The sequence below is a fragment of the Scylla paramamosain genome, chromosome 2, assembly GCF_035594125.1.
Source record: "Scylla paramamosain isolate STU-SP2022 chromosome 2, ASM3559412v1, whole genome shotgun sequence".
In the NCBI taxonomy this organism is placed as follows: domain Eukaryota; kingdom Metazoa; phylum Arthropoda; class Malacostraca; order Decapoda; family Portunidae; genus Scylla; species Scylla paramamosain.
The window spans coordinates 32914521-32924580 of NC_087152.1; positions in this window are offsets into that span (position 1 = coordinate 32914521).

A 10060-nucleotide genomic window follows, 5' to 3' on the forward strand; every position below is an offset into this window, starting at 1 on the left:
CTTCCTTGAGGCTCACCATCTGCACAATGGTCTCAGATGAATACTCTTTCATTTTAGCCACAGTAGCAAACAGAATAAATTATCATAAGATGTTATTATGCAATAATATGCCAGAATGTGGAGCAAGTCGCGACAGGTTACTGATCCAACGCACCCCAAGACACACTGTGAGCACCTTTGAGTCAGTGACGCAAAGACGAGGGATGTTTTTATGTGCAGACGATTCCACCTTCCATGTATCTGGCCTTGACCAAGTAAAGAAAAGAAATGACAAGCTGATAATTGAAGTGATAAGACAAGTTTCGATTCAGCTCTTGTCACGGGCTGGAAGAGAAAGCCTTTATTTTTATTTTTCAATGGAAATTCTCTCTCTCTCTCTCTCTCTCTCTCTCTCATACATACACACACATAATTCATTTAGTTATTTAGTATTTTCATATTCTGGGCTGACCGAAGCCCGTAGAGAGAGAGAGAGAGAGAGAGAGAGAGAGTGAGACTGTGTGTGTGTGTGTGTGTGCTCTATGAAAAAAATGGTTGTCTTTTCCAGCCGGTGACAAGAGCTGAATTGAAAGTTGTCTTATCACTTCAATTATCAGCTCATTTATCTTTCATGTAAGCGTTACCCCTGAGAACTGGGGAAGATAAGGGGGGCAAGAAATTACAGTGAACGTGTTAGATGCAGTGTGTGTGTGTGTGTGTGCAACGATGGCAGTCTATCTTAGCTTTTTGTCGAGATGAGGTGGTGGCGAGGGCAGAAGTCTGAAAACAAATGCGACGCAACAACCTGTTAAGGAAGAAAACAAATGAATAAAAATTCGCCAGAACAAAGTAAGTAAATACTGACTTCAATCAGCCTTTTCGAATTATAATTTTCACAGCTCACTAATCATTTTACCAGGAAAAATGTGCTGGATTGGAAGTGGAGTTGTCCAAAGTAGCGAGTAACGATTCTATGAAATATAAAATGTTTTAGGAGAGAGAGAGAGAGAGAGAGAGAGAGAGAGAGAGAGAGAGAGAGAGAGAGAGAGAGAGAGAGACAGAGGACAATAATCTCCACTTGTCGCAAAATTCTTAACCTGTCGCATCCCCATTGTTGGTATTTGTACAGGTCCATCATAAGGCAGTTCGTTCGTCCATATATTATCTTTTGTTCAATTTGCAGATGTATGGATTCATTGGAATTTATGACGTCACCACTTCAGGCAAATGCATCGGATATTCCCATCTCTTGAAGAATAAGTTTTTAGTATGAATCATAATTTTGATATTACTATAAAGAGTGTTATTATTATTATTATTATTATCATTATTATTATTATTATTATTATTATTATTATTATTATTATTATCATACTTTCTACGTGAAGAAAAGAAAGAGGCGATGGAAGAAGACGCACAGGAAAGGAGTGCAAGTATCAGGTGAAGACTGGGGAGTAAAGGGTGCAGTGGTGTGTCAGCAAGAGGAATTGGGAGAGAATAGGCAAGGTGCTTGTGGAAAGCCAGAGATATACAGAAACCACCATTCTCTGTCTGTATAAGGCACTGATCTTTTCGATGAATAAACCTTATGGAACTAACGTGACGAAAAGAAATACAGAGAGAGAGAGAGAGAGAGAGAGAGAGAGAGAGAGAGAGAGAGAGGCTGTCGGGGATAACTCCTGGGTGCCTATAATGTATGTCGCATGTCTGCGTAAAATATTTATTGGTCCGGAGTGGGTGCAGGTTCAACTTCAAAAACATGTGCAGGTGCGAGGCTGGTGTGGGTAGTGGATGCGAGGTGGGTGCGGGTCAACATGTTAATCAGCTGAGCTATAAGAGACACCCTATTTTTTTCATGAGATGGCCAGGAAAGAGCTGAGCTGGAAGATAATGATGGGTTAGGGACAGTTGTGTGCAGCAGACTTAGCATGGATCAGGGAAGCTAGAGAGGTTCATTAAGCTGGTGTACCCAGAGATGCTGCGGTTGCGGTGAGGGTGCTGGCCAGGTCAGGTGTCGGCACAAGAACAGCTGGTGCGTCACAGGTGAGGGGTACGGCTAGACAGGCCAGTTGTGTTGTGCGTCAGGAAGGTTCTTTACGCTGTAGAAGGTGGGACAGGTGGTGGGAACATCCAGAGTTGCCATGGGTACAGTAATTATATATTAAGTATAGACATATTAAGACATATACGAAGAATCCAACGATAAAATTAAGCAGACAGTCTCTTTGGCCTCTTACTTGTTAGTTAGTCTGAAGATCTTACGCGCAACAGATGAATTTATGGAATTTTTCTCTGACATGAAAATTAATTCTATTGAAACGTATAAAAGTATTGGTCACCATTGTATAGTCATAATCTTCAGTATATTTCCACTATAAGACAAATAGATCCCCAGCTTGTTTGGGGGAAAGGCTTAATACTACACGCCAAGGTAGCTTAGAGCGTTTTAGCGGGGTTTGTGTCGTGAAAGGACATGAAACCCAAAGTGCCTCCATGAAAGTATTTTCCTCAGTAAGATCCAACTGCTGCCAGCTTTTGTAGTTACAGTGTTTCTCAACCTGTGCGCCGTGGCGTACTTGTACGCCGCGGGGATCACATAGGTGCGCCGCGAGTACTCGGACACGTCCTGTACCCGTCCATCAGAGCTGCAGTCAGCTGGCATTCCTGAGTTGCCATATCACTTGTCTTATTTTACTTATTTACACGTTCATGTGAAAAATTTTAGATGTGTGTACAAACTGAGCATATGCATACCAGTTGGTTGTATACAAGATGGAATATATGATGTGATTTGCGTGAACCTTTAGTAACAATTAATATGGCAACATATAACGAGAACATTGGGTAGGCAGCTCCAGGGACAGGACCAAGGGGTCTCAGTGCTACAGTTGACTCCCCGTAACGCGTAGTGCCGTACTGCATTCGTTGCTCAACGAGGCTTAAAAATGGAGAAATACCTCATAAAAAAGCGTAAATGTGCTGAAGAAAAAGAAGTTGCAGAGGACATTATTAAGTCAAAGCGTACATGTGTCGAAGGCACTGATGGTGACGTAACAGTAAAACCTGGTGAAAGTGAGACGTCTCGTCCAGGCCATATCGTGGAAAGTGAAGAAAATGAAGTGAGAGTTGAAAGTGAGTACAGCTGTGCGGGTCCGAGCAGAAAAAGTGATATGACGGGCTTGAGATCAGTTAAAACAATGACAGGTACCAGCAAAAGTAGCCGCAGCAAGTCATTTCGCATGTATAACGACAGTTACCTTGGACTTGGATTCACTTGCTGTGATAGCGAAAATGGCCCTAAACCAAAATGTGTTGTTTGTGGCTTGGAGTTATCAAATGAATCTATGACTCCACAGAAAATGAAGAGACATTTATCAACTAAGCATCGTCACCTGACACAGAAACCTATAGATTACTTTAAGAGACTCTTGAAAGAAAACAAACAACAAAGTCTTGGGTTTGAGAAAAAAGTGAAGGTAGCAGAAAAGGCACAGAAAGCAAGCTATTTAGTAGCAGAACAAACAGTAAAACAAATGAAACCCCATTCAATTGCAGAATCCTATTTTCTTCCAGCTTGCTGTTCTGTAGTGAAAACTTTGTTTGGGGATGAGGCTGAAAAAGAAGTGAAAAAAATTCCTCTCTCAAACGATAAGATTGGCAGACGAATCAAGGATATGTCATCTGACATTGAGAAAAGTGTGTGTGAACTGGTGAAAGATAAAATGTTTGCCTTACAAGCGGACGAATCAACAGATATTGGAGGGAAACCTCAGTTACTTGTGTTCATCCGTTTCATTGATGATAAGAAAATAACCGAGCAATTCTTGTGCTGCAAAGAACTAAGTCAAACAACAGGACAGGAAATATTTTCTACAGTGACAGAATATTTGGTAGAAATGGACTTAACATGGAAATTATGTGTAGGAATTTGCACAGATGGTTGTCCATCAATGGTGGGGTCAGTAAAGGGTTTTGTGTCTTTAGTGAAGAAGGAAAATCCATTTCTGATTACCACACATTGTTTCTTGCACCGTGAAGCTCTTGTTGCTAAAACACTTGGACAAGATTTAAAATTTGTTCTTGATAATGTCGTGAAAATGGTGAACTTTATTAAAAGTAGACCAAAGCAGTCAAGATTATTTTCCAGTCTTTGTGAAGAAATGGGATCTGCCCACGAAGGTCTCCTCCACACGGAAGTTCGGTGGTTGTCAAGAGGCAGAGTGTTATCCCGTGTGCATGAACTAAGAGAGGAAATTCTTCTTTTCTTTGCTCTTGAAGAGAAAACAGAATTCTGCGAATTACTGGCTGACGAAATTTGGAATGCAAAATTATGTTATTTGGCAGATATATTTGAGCATTTGAACAAGGTGAATGTAAGTATGCAAGGGAGAAATGAAAATATGTTAACATGCACTGATAAAATGCAGTCAATGAAAGAAAAAATCAAGGTTTGGAAAGACAGGTCAAGTGAAGGTAATATTGACATGTTTCAAAAGACTGCTGCAGCAAACAACACAGACATTGTTCCACTCATTACAGACCACCTTACAAGCCTAGAAAGGAGCATTGAAAAATACTTCCCAAATATATCTACTGAAAGTTATGATTGGCTGAGAAATCCATTCGTGCTCGATCCCTTACACAAGCCTCAACTTAGCACTCATGAAGAAGAGGAACTAATTGATATCCGAAATGACCGCACATTAAGACTGCAATATATGGAAATGTCATTAGAAAGCTTTTGGATTGAAATGGAAAAACAATACCCACATATTTCAAAAAAGGCCCAGAAAATACTCTTGCAGTTTTCGACCTCATATTTGTGTGAACTGGGATTTTCAGCACTAACAAATATAAAAACTAAGAAAAGATGTAACTTGCTCTCTGTTGAAGAGGAAATGAGAGTGTGTCTGTCAGCTGTCCCTCCCAACATAGAGAGGATAAATGTAAATCCAGGCAGGCACAGGTGTCTCATTGATAAGGTATGTATTTTTTTTAGTAATAGTTTATTTACAGTACACACTGTTTCCTGCTGTTTATTTGCACCTATTATTTCATCAATAATATTGTGTAACTGAGATATTATGGTTAACACACCGTCCGTGAAAGAGTAAAAGGTTAATTAATTATGAAATTAAAGAGATGGTGCGTCGCCAAATTAAAAACATGTCTTTAGTGCGCCGCCAACCAACAAAGGTTGAGAAACACTGAGTCGTAGACTCTTAATATTTAATGGCTGTCTCATCTCCCTCTATCAGGCCTCACGCTAACTGCCTAGATAATAAGATTTTATCTTTTATTTAAGCTCTTTTTGTTGTTTAATATTTCCTATACGGGACACCTTCAGACCCTGTTGTTGCGCCGCTTAAGTTATTCCTTCATTTTATCTGTAATCCCTGGTTTCTGCAGAAGCTTTTTTGCATTTTTTCCTGATTTTATTAGTGATATTTACGTTAATCATGTCTCCAGTGCTTCTTCCTTCTATTCCTCCTTCTCATCCTCCTTCTCCTCTTCCTTCTTCATCCTCTTCATTTGTTTAAACGAAGACTACCCTCCTCTCCTCGCCGTCCTCCCCACACAGAGGGAAACACCTGACTGGCTACCAGCTGCAATCAGAATGGAAGTAGACAGCAACGAGGACGTGTAGGTAGCTGGACAGGATGTCGTCGTCGCAGTGAAATCGTTTACTGATTTGCTGAACCTCGGCAGTCTGGTGTGTCCCTCTCAACTGGGTGTCTCTCTAACCAAGGATGTGTGTCTCATATAGAGGTATCTATATGTAACAACGAGGCAGCGAGGTATGCCCTCCTCAGCTGCACCAAGTCCAGGGAGGCCACACAAAAGATAATTGTCTCCCTTGAGGAAGATTACTTGACCTGCTATAAACGTTGCGGTATGGCAACAGGTTTTTGGAGGTGTACTTTTCAGTGGCAGGGGTCCTGTTCAGTACAATTACATCCAGTAATGGAAAAAAATTAGAAACAGTGAAGTGAACGCATAAAGTAAAATAAGAGACTCAGGATGTGGCTCGTAACTAGAACACTGATAAGAAGAAGAAGAAGAAGAAGAAGAAGAAGAAGAAGAAGAAGAAGAAGAAGAAGAAGAAATGGTTACAAGTAATATAATTCAAATTGAAGGCTGAGTGTCTTGTGTTTCTGTGTTCCGATTTTTTGTTACATTACAATAAACCCCTGAAAATGTAAATACAGAGAAGTTAAGAGATACAGAATTCACACCATATAACCCCGCCTTGGGGAAACACCTTGCAGTGGTGACGGGGGCTGAAATGGAATCGGTGGCACCACCTTCTTTTGCGGCCAGTGTTCGGTGTCCTTTGGCTTCGTGGACCAAACAATTCCCCTTTTTATCTTCTACACTTTTTTTTATTAAAAATTGCAGCGCCCGCAATCAATCAATCGAATGTAAAATCTTTAATTACACCATATAACACTAATTTTATATAACATGAATATTGAATAAATTATGTTCACTTTTTTGTTTAAAGCTTAATCCATTACATTATGAACTGAAAACTTACGAATATTCACCTTAATATGGCTTCGTTGAAAAGCGAATGCCCAAATAATGTGTGAACAGCATGACGATCTTGGGAGTGTTATAAAAGAAGCCGATATTTCGTACACAATGCAGTTATATAATGGTCTATACCTGGTATGTTGTTAATTTTCCTCACCTTTGTACAGCATATGTAAATGCTTTGTTATTGTCGTGCTAACACGGCATGAAGAGACCGGCAGTGGAAGCAGCTTCTGGACAACAGAGAAGATTGGAGAACTTTACAAGCAAACCACAAGACACCAGCTTATATGTCACTTGTGTCCCCTACAATAGATTACTCAGATTTGAAGCTTTGACAGATTAACTAAAGAGGAGAGACGTTAAGATATTTGTTTCTCATCCTAACGATGCTTACAGCATTGCATTATAGGAAACATTCATGACCAGAACCAAGAGTCTGTCATTGAAAAGGTAAAACAAAGAAAACTCATTTTATATAAAAATGGGGAACTGTAATATTTATACACACCGTGCCGTAACTTCTGGAATGATAAATAATACATCATGTTTCTCTTTTGACGATAGGACAAACTGCATTTTGGTCTGGTGTTAGAAACGTGTTATTTCATCCTTAACATTTTTTTTTTTTTCAAAATAATTGATATTGCCAACTAAAGCATGGAAGACGAAAATTAAAGGAGATGGTAAGCTTTAATAAAACAGCGCAAAGCTTGTTGCATGCAGTGTGTTGACACAGGTTCTGAGATTGTATACATATCCTGATACCCTCCCTTAGTTCTTTGTGACTTTGCAGTTGATCTCAAAGACTCAAGAAAAACAAAAAAACACGAAATTCATTAAACGTAACAACGCGGGTCTTGAGTGAAGACCACAGCGTCCGAATCCACGAGCGGTCACTGTGATTTTCTTAACACTATAATAGTTTGCTGCGCCTCCCCACTTTCATTTAAAAACACATACAAAAAATAAGATTGTCAGACTCTCATGAGGTACAACAAGAAGGGAATACAGAGAGGGACATGTGAAAACTGCGTAGAATAACCAGCAGAGGGACGGGTTGGGAGGCAGACGGGAGTCAAGCATTCCATTCAGAGTCAGCTGTGAGGGGTGAGCGGCGAGCAAACCTGCCCTTATTTACGCACATCTACAGCCGCCCACCACCTTCCCCACGCCCACTGGTGAGTACCTGCCCCTGCAGCAGCCCCTCCCTGGACCGTGTACTGAGTGGCGAGGTGTGACAGTCAAAATTAGAGGCACTGGATGGAGTTTTGTGAGAAAAGGTGCCGACTTTGGTATCGATCGTAGCAGGCAGAAGGGCACACAAGCAGACAGGAATAGCAGTGAGCCAGCCACGCTTTTCCTGGAAGGACAAACACACACGGGAAAACACACTGTACACCCCAGGCTTTTTGGTGTCCACCTTTCATCTTGACAAATCTACGTGAGTTTTACTCTTGACTTGAGTTACCTGCTGTTTTCGTTTCCTTCGAGAACGTTCGCCTGTTTCTTATCATATTCCTTTTGTTTACACGTGGCTTGATATATTTTTTAAGGCATATTAGAGTAAAGCGTGCTATACAGACATGGATGAAGGAAAATGCATACATTCAATGCTTAATCTAATGGATAGAGATTATTTATTTTTATGTCAGTCCCCGATAAAATTGCTTTTGTTGACGTAAGTTTTCTATCTAAGTCTGATATTCCAATTATGCTTTACTTCTGGAGGTTGCTGGTAAATATGCATATCAGTGCTATTTCATCATCTCATGGCTTTTCTTTGCCTTCATTGCTATTTCGACCAAAACAATACATGTTAACGTTCGCAAGTTTTAGATTTCACCATGTGGAGTGTTCTAATCACCCAGACCACGATCAAATCTCACCTGTCATGCACGAGTAATACCTGAAACTATTTGTGTGTGTGTGTGTGTGTGTGTGTGTGTGTTCTTTGATTAAATAACAATCCTTATTTCTCGTGAACTTTGCATTAGTGTGTGTGTGTGTGTGTGTGTGTGTGTTCTTTGATTATATAACTATCCTTATTTCTCGTGAACTTGCCTTTGCATTATGGTGTGTGTGTGTGTGTGTGTGTGTGCTTTTAGATATTTGTATTAATGTTGGACTGAGTCGGACTCGTAATATCTTCCCATATTATCAAATTTTCCTTATGATTTGCGGAAACAGTTTACACAAACGACTTCCCTTGATCTGTTGCTGTATTTCTATTTCTCTAATGTTTACTCCCTCCCCGGTTGTCAAGGTTTTTCGTCCTCCTAACGTCAAATTTTTTCTTGCTGACACGAGACTTCTGCATCGGCTTCTTTCTTCTATTTTTTTTAATAATACATTTTTATACCATAATCATGTCTTAACCCCCCCCTCTCTCTCTCTCTCTCTCTCTCTCTCTCTCTCTCTCTCTCTCTCTCTCTCTCTCTCTCTCTCTCTCTCTCTCTCTCTCTCTCTCTCTCTCCGTGACGCAGTGATGGTCTAGGGGGAGACTAACTACGTAACTGTTTGATGGCTCATTCTCTCCAAACATTAAATTTTGTCGCCATGAACAGCTGTACTCATTACCGTTACCTGTGTGTGTGTGTGTGTGTGTGTGTGTGTTCGCGCCAATCACGGTTCATTAGTGTAATTAATCACTGGTTTCCAAGAACATCCTCTCTCTCTCTCTCTCTCTCTCTCTCTCTCTCTCTCTCTCTCTCTCTCTCTCTCTCTCTCTCTCTCATCTGTTTACCACCCCACCACTTCTCTCATTCTCCCATGTTTTCCTTGCCCTTCACCTCCGTTATTTCCCTCCCTCCCTCTCTCCTTCCCTCCCTCCCTCCCTCCCTCCTTCCTTCTTTCCTTCCTTCTTTCCTTCCTTCTTTCCTTCCTTCCTTCCTTCCTTCTCTCTCTTCGGTCCCTATCATCTTGTTTACCACTAACTCCCTCCTTCATCTCTCTTGTTCTCTTCCCCTTGTACCCTCCGTTATTCATCTCCCTCTATCCCTCCATCCCTCCTCCCCTCCTTTACCTCCTGGCACCCCTTCTTCTACCTGGCTGCTAATGGATGGAGGTAACGGCCGTGTCGTTCAGTGCTTCAGCATTTCCGTTGTCTTGTCATGTTCGATTGTCAATGTTCCGAGCGTCACGCCACCTTGATATATGATGATCGTGATTATAATGGTAATGATGGTGGTAGTATTGATGTTGGTGGTGGTGTTGCTGCTACTGCTGCTGCTGCTACTGCTATTACTACTACTGCTTCTACTACTGCTTCTACTACTGCTTCTACTACTACTACTATTACTACTACTACTACTACTACTACTACTACTACTACTACTACTACTACTACTACTACTACTTCTACTACTACTACTACTACTACTATTTGTACTACTACTATTACTATCACATTGATAATATAGGAGCCATCATCAACTCATCCGTAAAATTATAATTAGATTCGTTAATGAATGAACTGCCTCACTTTGCTTTGTTAAATGGCGCAGAACTCGCCGTATATATTTGAATTACAGATATATACATA